Genomic DNA, 15,593 nt, shown 5'->3' with positions numbered 1-15,593 from the left:
AACCCATGGTGAGGGCATCTTCTCAAGAGGTCCTTGTATCTCTCCCATGCATCGTTCGTAGAGTGTTTCTAAATCGATCTGCACAAAAGAAGAGATATCATTACGTAATTTAGCCATTTTAGTAGGCAGAAAATATTTTAATAAAAACTTTTCTTTCATTTGTTCTCAAGTAGTGATTGATCCTCGTGGCAACGAGTTCAACCACTGTTTAGCCTTATTCCTCAACGAAAAGGGAAACAACTGAAGGCAAATGGCGTCATTAGAAACGCCATTAATTTTAAAAGTGTCGCAAAACTCTAAGAAATTTTCCAAGTGAGCGTTGGGATCCTCGTCTTGCAAACCATCAAACTTAACAAACTATTGGATCACTTGAATGGTGTTAGGTTTCAGTTCAAAATTATTTGCAGCAACAGCAGGCCTAACTATGCTCGATTCAGTTCCTGTTAAATTAGGTTTAGCATAATCATACACAGTGTGTGGAGCAGGATTCTGATTTACTGGATCAACAGCAATCGCAGGAGGTAGCGGATTTTCTTGGTTTTCAGCCATCTCCTCAGTTGTGGTTGAAGTGTCATCCTCTGTGTATCTTAGGCTTCGCCTTCTTTCTCTTCGATTTTTGTGAATTGTGCGGTCGATCTTACCGTCAAAAAGTAGTGGTCCTGACAGGTTTCTTCTGATCATAAACTAGAAAAACCTGTCAGAAGAAAATAAATGAAAAATTAGAAAAGAAAATAAAAATTTAAATTGCAATAAAAGTAAAATGGCTAAAGTAATAAAAATCGAGTGTTCCTAATATCCTAGTTCCCCGACAACGGCGCTAAAAACCTAATGCGTGATATTCGTAACAGGTTTTAAAAATTTATAAATGAATTGTTCTTGAGACTAACTTATTATCATGATTAAGGCAAGTGTACCTATCAAACAGTAGTATAGTTAAACAAGACTGGATTGTCGAACCCAAAGGAACTACGAGTACTAGTATTTACTTCTTTTTTATTATCTAGCCTAAAAATTAAGAGGTTTGGTTATCTAAACTAATTACTAACTAAGAATGCACAGAAAGAAAATTTGGGAAAATACTTTTTGGAAAATTCGATTGATTAAGACAATACCTAAGGTAGAGACAATACCTAAGGAAAGATCCACCTAGACTTCACTTGTTATTTGACTCTGTATCAGACGATTTATTCATTTGACTTGATCCGTAGAAATCCCTAAGTTATATTATTATCTCTCTCGAGACTAATAACATCTAACCTTAGGTTGAATAATTTAAATCTCTTTCTAATTAACACCCTAGAATTGCATTAACTCGATCTATGGATTCCTTTATTAGGTTTCACCCTAATCCGGCAAAATCTTATCACCCTATCTCTAGGCGTGCAATCAACTCTACTTAATTATGACAAATTTACTCTTAGATAGGGTCTATTCCTCCTCTGAATAAGAGCTTAACTTGAATCAATGTCCTGAAATATCAAAACAAGAATTTAGAACACATAATTAAGAACAAGTCAAATATTTATCATACAATTCAGATAATAACAACAAGATCCGTCTTAGCTTTCATTCCCCTTAGGTATTTAGGGGGTTTAGTTCATCCTTATGAAAGAAAACATCTCAAAAGCATAAAGATAACAAAACATAAGAAAACCCAAAACTCTTGAAGGAACTTGAAGGGAGATCTTCAGTCTTGATGATGAATCTAGCTTCTGAGATGGATCAATCTGCTTTCCTTGAGTAATTCCTTGCTTCCTACTCTGCGTTCTCCTCTTACGTGCCTCCTCAGGTGTTTAAATAGGCTTTTGAATGCCTAAGAGCCCTAAAAATTGGCCTTTTCCAAATAAAACTATACTTGGGCTTGGTAGGGACACGCCCGTGTGTGATTACTCGAGCCCGTGGTCAAGGCTGTTGAATAGGCACGGGCGTGTAGTCTACCCATGTAAGTCGTGCTTCAATCCTGCCAAATGGAAACGGCCGTGTGACACGCCCGTATGAGGAAGTTTAGGCCGTGTTGATTTCCCTCGTGGGTCTATTTTGTCCTTTTTCAGCCCGTTTCTCACTCTTTTTACTCTCCTATGCTCTCCTAAGTATAAAAGATGAAATTAAAGGATTAGGAGTATCGAATTCACCAAATCTAAGGAGAGACCATTCATAAATGGGCTAAGCATGGGATAAAAATATGTATAAATTTTAGTTTATCATCCAGCCACACATGTGGCATGTTTGAATATTTCAAACATTCTATTTTTACGAAGAGGCAAATCTTGAAAAGCATGAATAATGGAGGGGTTTGAATGCAAATTGAATGAGTCTTCAAGGGCCATTTCTATACAATTTTAGAAAATAAATGGATACATTTTTAGGAACAACTATGGCAATGAGGAGGAGGATTAAAGGCTGATTATTAGTAAAAAATTAATATTTATTCCTAGGTTAACTAGGCTTGGATAGCCCACACATTAAAATAAGGGGTTTTTGTCAAAAAAAATTAAATTATTTGCATTGGAAGGGAATTGAAGTTAGGACCTCAAGGATAAATTCACTAATGTTTAAATATCAAACCAATAACTCATTCTTGATATAGTTTGAAATATTTATTTTAAAAAACAAGGCATGTCACTGGAAACACAAAAATTTACACACTTTTTCATACCCTTTTTAACTTAAATTCATGCGAATTTGGTTAAATTCTTGTCGAAAAATAATTATTTTTTATAAAATAATTAAAGTGAACTTAAAATATGAACATTTTGGAACTTATTTAATTTTATAAATATTTTTCATGAATTTTGGTTATTTTAGACAGATTTGCACAAAGGGAGAAAAATGGCTCGGCAAACACTGCCAGAAGCACAATGCCGAGAAGAAATTTGAAGTATCGAGGTGAATTAATTTCTAGACTAATATGGTCCAATTATGTATATTAATTCATAATATAGTTAATTTTAATTTATACCCAATTTAATTTGGGCTAAATAAATTATTATTGATTAATTATGGAAAAAGTGGTCCAGTTAAACCGAACAGATTGAACTGAACCGGCCAAGGATTGGGTAGCCCAAAACCATTCATATGCTGAACCAAATCAGCTTATTAGCTGATTAATTAAGTTTGCAAAGAAGCCCTTGAAGACTTGTCAAAGTTGCATTCAAGCTCCTCTACAATTAGTGGCTTTATGGATTTGCCCCAAGCCATATTTAGCAAAGTTGAAGCCATCAACTTTGCCACATAGATGGCCGGCCAAAGGGTGGCTCTTTGGCTGCTATTTTTAGAAAATTTTAGCTGCCACATTCAACTATAAAAAACCCCCTTGGCTGATCATTCAAAACACACCTCAATTCATTCATATCTCTTCTCTCCTCTCTCACTTTCTCCTCTCATTTTTCCATTTCAAGTCCCTTGCTCTTGTGCCGATTTCTCCGCTTGGGAAAGGGTTATTCTTCAGCCATTTTTAAGCAACATTGAAGTGTTCATAGTAGTCTTGATCGGCGAGGAAAATAAAGAACAAAGACGAAGCGACATAGTCAAGCCACGGAAAAACACCGGATTTGATTCTTGTTCCCTATCTCTTTAATTTTTGCTGTTGTTATGACAAACATATCTATGAATATTTATGTTGTTGGAATGGTTAATTTAATCAATTTATCTTGAATTTAGTTCGTGTTGGTTTGATTGCATTTCATCTACTTAAATTATTAAAATTGTGTTTATGCTGTTATAGGCCTTGGTAAAATGCTTAATTAAGTAAAATCATGCCTAAGTTATTCTTGCATTACAATTGTGAGGTAGCTAATGAATTAATTATTTAAATGTATTGAAATTGTAATTAATGGACGCAATACTTAATCAGTGCATGTTTATTCTTCTAAAGTAGCTGAAGGTTAAATTAGCAATGTATCTGGCGATACACTTGCCTTGCATAACTTGCAAGACTATTGTGATTAAACTGTTTCAAGGTAGGAATACCTTGTTAACTCACATAGTTTTTTTATGTGCTTATTAGATTTAATTAATTGGTTGAATTGACATAGGGATATGCAAGAGATTAGTTCAATTTAATGAATATGTATGTGCCATAACATGTTTGCTTATTAAAATTTGTTTAATCGTTTGAATTAACATAGGGATATGTTAAGAGATAAATGGATTTGTGTAGGTGAATATGTTCATAAGTTAGCAAATTACCGAGTTGCCATGAATTTATTCGTAACAACATAAGCATGAGTTTAATAATTCTAAGTTAAAGAAATGTAATTAAATCAACACAATTATGTCATCTTCATTAAATCATATTTTGAAATCGTGCATTTGAGATTTATTTCTTTAGTTATTTAGTTTAAAATCTTATTTTTCTTAATTACCCTTTTTAAAACAAAATATTTTTCTTCACTGAAGTGTTTTAAATTACATTCATAAATAATCCTTTTCACAGTCCCCATGGGTACGATAACTTGACATTTAATTATCACTTTATTACTTTTTACGATTGTGTACACTTGCACATTTCCGTCGTTCCAGTCACATACTAGGGTTTAAGGCAAAATTTGCAAAATTATAAAAATATTGCGATAGAAGGGATTTGAACTTAGGTTTCAAGAAACATTACACTAACACTTAACCAACAAACCAATACCTCATTGATTTTTTAAAAATGTATAGATGATTTAAAAAGTTAAGGCCGCTAAGTCTGTTGAAAATATAAATGTTTGAAAAGTTAAGGGGTAGATTTTCTGCATTATTGATTATTCGGTGGTTTTACCACATCGAGCTATGCATTTTCGAATGTTATTGATTTATGCTACGAAGTCTATTTTTTTTTTTGTATTGAATGGTATCAAAATTAATTATTGTTACTCGAATGAATGATGACCTATGCTCATACACCGTTTGACATCCATTTGATAATGGCTATGTAATGAATGAAATTCCTATGATGGCTCTGTTTTCTTCTGTTGGTGCTAATATGTTTCAGTGTATTTTATGTTTTTACTCGTTAAAATAATTATTCGACTTACGCTGAGCTTTTCATAAGCCCATCCTCAATAGTGTTTATATTTTCAAGTAAACCTCAAAATTAAGGCCGAACTCAGCATTTAGAGAATCAACTTGGACCTCGGATTATTATTTAATTAAGTATTATTAAGTCTTTATTGGTTTCGGCTTGTAATTTTTAATTATTTCTGGTTTGTGGCTTGATAACTTTTCTTTTAGGGATTTTTGGATGTATGGATTACTCATGCATAATAATCAGATAATGCATGCTATCAGGCTTAAGTAAAATTTGATATTGTTCCCTAGTTTCCACTACATTGCAAAGGAGTTGTTTTTGAAAAACAAATCGATAAGGCAACTAATTTTCTAAAATGACTTGAAAAATGGTTTTTCTGCTGCATTAGTTTAACTTCGAGTTTTTTTAAAAGAAGAGTGACAAGCAAACGGTTTTTCTAAAACAACACTGTCAACAATAAAATGAAACCTAAGCATACATGACCTAATGAATGAATGCTTTTAAGCTAACTCAAAGTACAACTACGGTTTTGTCTAAAATGAGTTTATTTAAAGTGTTAAAAAGTAACGTAAGTTAGCTTAGCCATTTCAGTGGCTAATGTAGCCTTCTCAATCTATCCATAATGTCTCGACTGAGTTTGGGAGGTTACATTTAGTGGTATTAGATCCTTGGTTTAAAACCTCAGACCAAGTTTTTAAATCTACTTAAGTAAGTTTGCATGCATTGTAACAGTTCAGTTTAGACCCTAATCAGAATAGTGGTTTCAGGACCACAAATTCGCGTCAGAGAAATGTTTAAATATTATTTCCTGTGTTTATGACATGTGAATTAACATGTGTGAAAGTCTCGTATGAAAGTTCAAATGTTAGTGTGCTTAATTTAATAAAAAGGACCTAATTGTGGAAAATGTAAAAGTTGTGTGCTAGATGTTAAAAGTGTCTATTTGACTTGGCTTTATAATTGAGAGGTCCTAATGTGGTTATTATTCCATTTACATGTATAATGCACATTTTTAGCCTTATTATATGTGAATTTAAAATGGTTTATTAAAGGGGTATTTTGGTCATTAGCATATTAAACATATATTAATAAAAAAAACATGTTAATGGATGAATCATTCATCCTTATTGCCAAAAATCTCAAGAAAAAGAAAAGGGAAAAGCTTACCTAGGGTTCGGCCTTGGTTTCCTTTGATTTAGGTATGTACTTTGATCGATTTTTGATAATTTCTATGTTTTTGTAATGGTTGTTTTGTATACTATCAAACCCATACCTCAATTTATAATTTTGATGATGAGTTTAAGCTTTGTAAAGTTAGTTGTTCATAAATGAAAGTTTGATGTTGGGTTTACATGTTTTGTCTTTGGATTTTTGATGATTTTGAGTAAAATGGTCTAAATTGTGAAAATGAGAAATTGAGGGACTAAAATGAGAAATAAATGAAATGTGTGGTCTAGTATGAGTACTAGGAGAATTTGGCCAAGCATGAGTATATGCAAATTATGTGTATTTTGTGATTTTGTGATTTAGGGACTAAAGTGTCGAAATGTGAAAATGTGATGGCTCGTTTACAAAAAGCCCTAATTGTGTGTATATGGATTGATTTGAATTATTTGGTAAATAAAAAGGGTTAATTTTGAATACATATAGATCAAGAAAAGAGGAATTCAGATTTAGTCCGAGGGAAGTCAAAGATTATATAGTAAACTGTCTGAGTCAACCGAATACGAGGTACGTTCGTACGTAAAACTTGATATTGCAAGTATGCTTTGATGTTTGATTATTCATAGATTGTATATATACTTGATTTGGATGAATACGATGAGAAATCAATCGTATTTGGCACTAAGTGTGCGATTTAAACTAGCTTCGGCTATATGAGGCACTAAGTGTGCGATACTGAGATAACTTCGGTTAATTGAGATGACACTAAGTGTGTAGAATTATTATAGCTTTGGGTAATCTTTAAAGCACTAAGTGTGTGGATGTTTAAAGCATTGGTAATCTTCAGCAAGTCTTAAAATATCCAAACAAGAGGTGAGAATAAAAATGAATGAATTTGGGAAGGTTCAGGTACATATGATACCTATGTGGTAGATGGTATTATTCTAATAAAGTTCATTGAATTGATAAGAACATATGGATGGTGTTGGCTTAAAATTGATAGATGAATTGAGAAGTTGTAAGTACTTGTGTGTTGATGTTTTGTATTTTATATACTGTTGAGATTTTTGGTACGAGCTTACTAAGCTTTTGAAAGCTTACTCTGTGTATGTTTGCATTGTTTTATAGGTATCGAAGCTACTGTGAGCTCGAGGATCATCGAGGATCGTCACCACATTATCGAATCTTATTTTGGTACCTTTTGAAAATGTATATAGTAAAGTATGGCATGTATAGGCTAGAAATACTTTGGATAGGTTTTGTAATGTTTATATTTAGCCATGTGATATGGTTTGGTATGGTTGTGGATATGTTATGGTTTTGATAAAAGATATGTGATGCAAAATGTTATATTTGATATGTTTGAGTCGGATTAAAGAAATGGTAAATGATGGTAAATGTTTTGATAAGCTTTTGACTTATGTTTGATATAGATTGGTAAGGCTTATGAGTATGTAGTTGATTGGCAATGATATGTCATGCATGGCTTATGTTTTGGTTGTGAATTGGTCATATAATGTTGTGCAAATATGCTTGGTTTGGTGCTTGTAGGTTTGACCCAATTGGGATGGCAAGTTGGCTATTTAAATGGCCTATTTTTGTCCACACAGGCAGGGACACAGGCGTGTGTCTCAGTTGTGTGCGACACACGGTTATGTTACATAGCCGTGTGTCCCCTGGGGTACCCTACATTTGTAAGTCAGGCTCGACCACGGCCAAGGCACACGGGCGTGTGGCTAGCTGTGTGACCCAAGTCAGTGTTGAATACAGCCAAGACACACGGGCATGTCTTGCGGTCGTGTGAATAAGACAGTATATATGCCCTGTTTGGATATGGCCTAGACACACGGCCGTGTCCAATGCCGTGTGAGGCACACGGCTTGTTCACACGAGCATGTGACCTGTACTTGTTTGAAAAATGTTTAAGTTCTGGAAAAATTTTGTATGTGTTCGGCTTAGTCCCAACCCCTTTATAATGCATGTTTAAGGTCTCGATGACCCATATAAGGGACTCTACATTGAGGTTTGATCTCTGATGCTATAATAATTATGAAATGAATGTTAAATGTTCTGAATTGTCTGGTAATGCCTTTAACCCTAGTCCGACGATGGATACGGGTTAGGGGTGTTACATGCATACATGAAAAAGAGGAAATTTGGGAAAAACAAGCCACAGAGAATTTTCAAAATGATATTCTACAAAGAAAATCAGGTCTGAGACTTCGATGCCGGTTGCCATAGAAAAGATGCTGTTAAGTTATAGGTAAACACTTGAGGTGTATTACTATAGAAATAGAACTGAAATAGTTAGTATTTAATTTTTCTTTGAAACTGTAAGATAGGAAACTGAAAATTGACTGAAGTTAGCTAGTGATTATTTTTTCTGAAACTGTAGATCAAATTTAAGACCATAGGATACATAATTAACAATTGTAGAATGAGGAACTATAGGGCTCAGCGTCGAGCTACCCAATTTGAGTTTCAAGGAATTGTGCCTAACCCTAAGAAGACTAACATCATAACTGTGCCTACTTCTGAAGGCGAAAACAATAAGGCTGGGGATGATGCATTGTCTATCCAAAGCGATATTAGGAGTTTTAGAAAAGTTTTTCAAGATTATGGTTGAAAGGACTAATATAAAGAGAGAGAATAAATGCTTGGAGTGCAAAAGAAAGGAAAATAACAAAGTTTGAAAAAGGTGAGAGTCTGCTTCCACTGAACCAAATCCGAGACCTTTAAAGTGGGCTAGATAAGTCAGACCTCAACGAAAGGTTGTAGTAGTTATTACCGGAGAAACTGTTAGATTAGCTAGGATTTCGATTTGTAGATATTATGGTAAGCGTAATCTAGTAGAGTTTCTATCAAACTTGGGAATTAGAGTAGAGGAATCTGTTAGTAACGTTTCCTTAATTAGATATACAAAATATATATTAGGAATTTAAAGAGACGCATTGTTTGGAATTGTGTTGGAATCAAAGTTGCGCAGCGAAAGCTTGGTGGCCTAGTTTGACGGAAAAAGGGTAATAGATTTTGTGACCAAGAAAATTTCAAGGACAACATTTCTTTAAGGAAGGGAGAATTATAACATCCTAAAAATCAGGGGTTAGTTGAATCGGGTTTGTGAATCGAGAGAGTGATAATGCCTTAAAATTTTAAATTATCTCTGCATTTTTAGGAAATAAATGAGGTATTGGTTTGTTGGTTAAGTGTTAGTGTAACATTTCTTGAAACCCAAGTTCAAATCTCTTCTCTCAACATATTTATTATTATGCAAATTTTACCTTAAACCCTACTATGTGACATGTCTTGTTTTTTAAAATAAATATTTCAAATTATATCAAGAATGAGTTATTGGTTTGAAGGTTAAACATTAGGGAATTTATCCTTGAGGTCCTAACTTCAATTCCCTTCCCATACAAATAATTTAATTTTTTGACAAAAACCCCTTGTTTTAATGTGTGGGCCATCCAAGCCTAATTAACCTAGGTATAAATATTAATTTTTTACTAATAATTAGCCTTTAATCGTCCTCCTCATTGTCTTAGCCATTCCTCTCCTCCTCTCTTTCTCTCTGATTTTAATTTTTTTTTCCTTTCCTCCATTGTTGTCGTCACCTACACCTAGTTTTACCATCTCTTTCTTCTTCTTTTTTTTTTGTTCTTTTTCTTTTTACCACAAGATTTGTTAACATATTCTCGACCATGAATCAGCCCAAAATGTAAAATCTTGAACTCCAAGATCGATCTCGAACATTGCCAAGAAAGTGTCATTGTCATTTCTCTAGACTAGCTTGGGTAAGGTCTCTTCTCTCTTTAATTTCTTAATTAATATTGTCCATTAAAAACCTAAATTTCTAGATCTAGAATTTGGGGGATTTTAAATTATTTCAAAGTTATTTTTTCATAATTTAATGAGATCTCAAACTGTGTTAAAATTCAACCCCAATTTTGGTTACCATGGGTGGTGGTGCATGCGCCTATTTGCAAGAAGGAGGCTGTTTTGTTTTTTGGTTCTTGCATATATTTCTCCAGCATTAATTTGAGTTCTTGAACCCTCATAATCAACTTTTAAACCCATTTCAATTAGGGAAAATGTAACACCCCTAACCCGTATCCATTGCCGGACTAGGGTTTAAGGCATTACCGGACAAATCGAAACATTTTATGAACAATTCATATACATCATTCACAATCATAGTTAAACATTACCATAGAGTTTCTTATATAGGTCATCGAGACCTTAAGCTTGCATTAGAAAGGGGTCGGGACTAAATCGAGCTCATACAAACTTTTTCAAAACTTAAACATTTTTCAAAGTTGTATAGCTTACACGCCCGTGTGTCTAGGCCATGTCAAAACAAGGCAAACATACTGACTTGTCCATACGACCACAAGACATGCCCGCGTGCCACACTATGCAAAAATTAGGGAGGCTACTGACTTGGGTCACACGCCCAATCAAGCCCATGTGTCTTGCCCGTGGTCGAAACTGACTTGGCCACACGGCCTAGCTCACGCTCGTGTGTGTGACCGTGTGGTTTGCCCAGGCTCATTTCGAAATGGCCCTCAAGCAACACGGCTGAGACACAACCCCTATGGACAAAAATAGGCCATTTACAAGGCCAAAATGCCACCCGTTAAGGATCCTACCTACAAGCAACAAATATGCATCAATTGGATACCACATGTTCAACCATTTCACAACCAATACATACACCAATCATGCCATAACATTATCAACCAATCTCATGCTTAATAGCCATACCAAATTATGCCAAAACATAAGACAAAATCATATCTAAACATTTTTTTCATAACCTCATTTTAAATCATTCATTCTCATACCAAAATCTTACCAAATCGTCAAATAAACACACACCAAAACTTACCAAACTTACCAATTCACTTGGTCATTCAAGAACACATCACATAGACATAATTTGCATCACATATCATATACCAAAATCAAACCATATGTTCAACCATAATTAAGCCATGTCACATGGCTAAATATACACTTCAAAAAACATATTCAACTACCTCTACGCTATACATGCCATACTCCAATATTTATACTTTCAAAATGTACTAAAATAGAGTTTGATAGTGTGGTGATGATCCTCGACGATCCTCGAGCTCCCGATATGTAACAACCTGATTTTGGGCCTAATTAGAATAGTGGTTTTAGAACCACAAATCCGAGGATAAGAAATTATTTTTAATATTATTTTATGTTTTATAGCATAATTATATGAGTGCATGAAAAATTTGGTGAATTAATTTTAGTGTTTGGGAGCTTAATTGCGAAAAAGGACTAAATCACATTAAGGGCAAAAGTTTTGTTTTATTAGCCAAATGTGTTATATTACTAGAGAATCATAATTGGGGGTGTTTAAAGTGCAAATAGACCCTAAAAATGTGCTTGGCCGGCCATAGGGGACAAGAAATAGAGAATAGTCAAAGTTTGGTGGCATTAGGTGACTTATTTGATCATAAAATAAAATAAGGAAAAAAGTTGTCATTTTTTTTCATCCTTCTTCTTCTTCCACCGAAAATGGCAGCAAACAAGGGGGTTTTAAGAGCCTAAAGTTTTATCCACTTAGTTCTCTTGCAAGTAAGTGATGAGTCTAGGTTTTTTCATGAGAGCATTTATATTGTTTTCTGAATTTTTATGGAAGAAGATGAGTCTTGGTTGTGTAATAAACAACTTTTGTAAAAGAAGTTTGCATGAAAACACCTAAAAAGGGTTATTTTGTAAAGTTGTAAAATAAGTTGTAAATGTGTGAAATAATTGAAATTGTGAGTTGCTATAGTTATAAAAGAAATTCAGCTAGGCTTGGCAAAGGAACAAATTCGATAAAATTGATTTACGAGCCTAGGGGTAAAATCGTAATTTTTGTGAAAGTCTAGGGGCAAAATGATCATTTTCCAAAGTATAACTTATGGAGTGTATTGGTTCATGTGATGATTAAAGTAGTGAATTTTATCATTCTAGATCAAGAAATCGAGATTCGGGCTTATATTAGAAAGTACAAGGTTATGGACTAAAACGGCGTAATTAGCTGAAATTGCATTCGAGGTAAGTCCGTGTGACTAAATAAACATGTTATCCATGTTATTGTTAATATACTTGAAATATATTTTGCTATGATTGTATTGAATTATATGTTGATGGGGTTATGTATGAGAAAGTGATGCCCAATGTTAATAACATTTTTGTGATGATTGAATACATTGGAAGTTTGATGGAATATGACATTCCATTGAAACAAGTAAGTTCATATGATGAAATAAGCATGTTGTTAATGAAATTCTTATTTTGGCTGCAATCTAAATTGGCATGTTAATTTAGTTGCAATGAATTATATGTTTACGATGGTAAGTGCATATGCTAATAATGTTGTGTTGTAGCATGTTTTTAATGTTTGGATATATGTGAAGCATCCGAGCTCATTGAGTTGGTCCGAGTTCATTATGGATGCGAGCATCCGAGCTCATTGAGTTGGTCCGAGTTCATGATATATGTAAGAAATCTGAACTTGTTGAGTTGGTCCAAGTTCGTGATATATGTGAAGCATCCGAGCTCATTGAGTTAGTCTGAGTTCATTATGGATGCGAGAATTCGAGCTCGTTGAGTTGGTCTGAGTTCGTGATATATGTAATAAATTTGAACTTGTTGAGTTAGTCCAAGTTTGTGATATATTTGAAGCGTTCGAGCTCATTGAGTTGGTCCAAGTTCATTATTGATGCGAGCATTCAAGCTTGTTGAGTCGGTCTGAGTTCATAATGGATGCGATACATGTGACATCTGAGCTCGTTAAGTTCTTCCGAGTTAATTATGGATGCGATGCATGTCATTAGGTTCCGCGAAATGGTCTTGTGTGTTCTACCGGTGGCTAGGTAATCCTTGAGTTGGTCGAATACTTGACAGCTTGTGTGAGCAGCTTGTGTAGCTACTCCTTGACCGATAGCTTTTATGAGCAAGCCCGTGAGTAGCTCCATTGCGAGCGTTACATGTTATGAGGTAGCTTTGGCTATGTATGTATATGTGGCACCTATGTGCAAGTGTTCTGCATATCCAATAGTATTCTGAGTGTTCAATGGGTAATACAGTGGATGATTATTCAGACTTTGAAATATTGAGACATCGGTGAACTAAGATGTATGAATTATGATTATGAATTTTGTTGCAATATCATGTTAACTTATATTGTACATTTGAACATGGAATTCATGAAATGGTGAGTTCATGATTAGTTGAAAGTGAACATATGATAGTTATCATTAGATGGCACTAAAATAGTGTTGGATAGCAGTAGTTGTGTGACTTTAAAAATCCACCAAAAATTTTGGAAATTGAGTTAGAAGCTGAATAAAATATAAAATTAAAGCTTAATAAGTCTAGTTTCACATAGAAGGAAAGGTGTGATCAAAGGAGTTTCATATTATGAATTATTTAAATTGTTGTGAGACAGAGTCAGAATGATTTCGAAATCCCCCGTCCTGATTTGGTAAAATCATCAAAGATTGTAAAAAAAAATATTATGGGTTAACATTTATATGATTAGAATCCTTAATGCATCTATTTTCAAAAGAAACAAACAAGAACATTATTCGAATCCCGTGTGAGGAGATAATTAATTTTTAGTAAAGAAAGGTTGAATCCGTCAAACAACAGAATAGGGGTAAGGTTGAATCTGTCAAACAACAGAACAGGGGTGACTTTGAAGAATAAACTGTACTAACTGGCTAAACCAAAAATTCTGAAAATTTTATGGTAAGAATATATGTGAGTCTAGTTTTTGGGAAAATTAGCAGAACTTAATTTGGAGTTCTATAGCTCTAGATATAAATAATTTAATGACTATGACTCAAGAAAACTACTTCACCTGAACATAGGTAAAAAGGCAATCATGATAGTATTACTTTGAGATCATGTTGTAAGAATTAGTGGAAGCATATTGATAAATTGCTTATTATTTTCATATGGACTTACTAAACATGAAGCTTACTCCTACCTTCCCATTTCTTTTACCATTTCTTTTAGCTTTGTCAGGTTAGCTTGGGGTTAGAGATCGTCGGAGGCAGCATCACACTATCAAGTCACTACCTTTGGAATAATGAAGCATATGTTAGAAATTTTCAAGTGAGTGGCATGTATAGGGATCTAGTTTTGTGGCGTGTGTTATTATGATTTTGGCCACTTTTATTGGCTTATATTAAGTTATATGTATATGGCCATGAGATGTGGCTCATATTGATTACGGTTTGTAAATCTAGCTATTCATATTATATCTAATGTTTATGATGTGATTATGTTTGGTTGCCATATATGGTTGGTAATATGACATGTGTGTTAGATGTATTCTCTATGACCATTTGAGGTGATCATAGCTATGTAGTAATTATATGTTATAAAAACAACATAACGATGGTTGAATATGAGTGCTCGAGGGGTAAGTTGGTAACATAGCATAATGGTAAAAGTGGTCACCAAAATGACGGTCCTATGAATGTGAATTAATGAATCTAGACTTGGTATGTTATGAGTAGGTGCATTACTTGTAAGAGGACATGTCAATGTTATGAATGTGTCCTACTAAAGGGTGTTTTATCACTAAAATGATGCCAGGATTTGTGATTTTGATGTGCATAAGGCTGTAAGGGATTATAGGTAACATGAAGGCTTGGAAAATAGCCTAAGTGTTGGCCACACGGGCTGAGACACAGCCGTGTGTCTCAACCGTGTGATGGACACGGCTTGGAGACACTAGCATGTGACCCGAGTGTGTGGTTTGATTTGTATACTGATGTCATAAACAGAGAGTTACACAGCCTGAGGACACAGGCATGTGACCCTATTTCATGGGAAAATTTTTTAAGTTTTCCTGAAACTTCTCAAAGTTATCAGTTTTATCCCGAATCAATCCCGATGTATGTTTTGGGCTTCATAGACCCAAATAAGGGACAACATGCAGGTGTATGAAAAGTTTTGTATTAAAAGAAATCTTGTAGCCTGGTTTTTGCATGTTTTTGAACGATTAACTCTGATAATGCCTCGTACCCTGTTCCAGCGTCAGATACGGGTAAGGGTTGTTACACGATAGCTACGATATCTATAAAACAATGCAAACACACACAAAGTAAGCTTTCAAAAGCTTAGTAAGCCATATACATATAAACTTATCACAAATCACAAGTATAAAAAAATCATTTATATGAATCATAGCATAATTCAATGTCAAGTTCAGATTTCTCATTTAGCTCAAATACTTAGAACCATTTGCTCACATGTACATCACATTTCCAAATAATACAAAAATACTTCATATGTTCACACATATAAACATATACTTACTTTTCATTCTCAAACTTAATATATATTTCATACATGCCTGAATCAGATACATATTCACATA

The 15,593-nt window shown here is 34.1% G+C and overlaps 1 non-coding gene across 1 annotated transcript; it reads left to right on the top strand.

Moving 5' to 3' along the window:
- LOC128291995 (small nucleolar RNA R71) lies at positions 1-111 on the top strand. Its single transcript, XR_008281979.1, has one exon. It is a non-coding gene; the product is annotated as a small nucleolar RNA R71 (small nucleolar RNA).
- Positions 112-15,593: the final 15,482 nt, after the last annotated feature.

Source organism: Gossypium arboreum, chromosome 4, assembly GCF_025698485.1.
Source record: "Gossypium arboreum isolate Shixiya-1 chromosome 4, ASM2569848v2, whole genome shotgun sequence".
Lineage (NCBI taxonomy): Eukaryota > Viridiplantae > Streptophyta > Magnoliopsida > Malvales > Malvaceae > Gossypium > Gossypium arboreum.
The sequence above is the reverse complement of the archived record's forward strand: the minus strand, read 5'-3'. Positions and strand labels throughout refer to the sequence as shown.